This window comes from Sceloporus undulatus, chromosome 6, assembly GCF_019175285.1.
Source record: "Sceloporus undulatus isolate JIND9_A2432 ecotype Alabama chromosome 6, SceUnd_v1.1, whole genome shotgun sequence".
Lineage (NCBI taxonomy): Eukaryota > Metazoa > Chordata > Lepidosauria > Squamata > Phrynosomatidae > Sceloporus > Sceloporus undulatus.
Window position 1 is genome coordinate 37,900,865 of NC_056527.1, and position 836 is coordinate 37,901,700.

The following is an 836-nucleotide window of genomic DNA, read 5'->3' on the forward strand; positions in this document are numbered from 1 at the left end:
TCACTAAATTATGAAAACAGAAAGAAGAGCAAGTGTTCTACATATGTAGGAGAACAGTCAGTAAAATCACTGTTTTCTAACAGGCTTTTTATACTAAGTTCTTCCAGCTGCCAAATGCCTTAACTGAAGACAAAGCAAACAGCTATCATGTTTTTCATAGTCATGCCGTGTCGCTTTTCTGTCACCAGGTGTAAAGTAGATAGACTAAAGTGAAGAAAAATGGTATCACGCTAACACAACTGTTTTTATTATGCATTTGGCTTCAAAAAGTGAGAGTCTGAAAGCTGCTTCTTTCTACTGAGACTTGTACAGTTTTGTTATCATTCCTTTCAGCCTCTCCCAAGCTGTTTTTATCCTTTAAATGTGAACGCTGGATAAGCACTAGGGTCATTGGGTCATTTTAACAGCTGATTCTCAAACCATCAAGACTGCTTCTTTTTCTCCCCTTTTGGTCTGGAAAACCTAAGGCCAACATCCAAGCACTGAACATCAGGTCGAATTCTGAACTGAATGTGAAAATTGTGTTGGAAGTACAGAAGACTGAGAGAAAAATGGCTGAACGAACCTTGGATTCCTCTCTTGATTTGGGAAGTATGTCAGTGTAGACTTCCATCCTTTGGCAAATATCTGTAAGGTAAGAATAACATTTCCAGTCTTAATCCAGATTATCTTCTTCGCACACATGCTTACCCAAGTCTTTTAATAAAATTCAAGACAGTCGTGATGAACATACTATCTCATTATGTGCTCTGTCTATAATTTAAGTGATAAGATTAGTTCCCTATGGCACAATATGAATTTAGTGGTCACCTATCATTTTTATGGAGAAAGATGAT

The 836-nt window shown here is 37.2% G+C and overlaps 1 long non-coding RNA gene across 2 annotated transcripts in view; it reads left to right on the forward strand.

Annotated features, from left to right (window-relative positions):
- The window catches only part of LOC121932454, an 18,798-nt gene continuing 17,962 nt past the window's right edge, over nucleotides 1-836 (forward strand). For both annotated transcript variants that reach the window (XR_006104355.1, XR_006104354.1), the window contains exon 1: nucleotides 1-634. This is a non-coding gene — a long non-coding RNA (uncharacterized LOC121932454). The remainder of the gene's footprint in view (nucleotides 635-836) is intronic.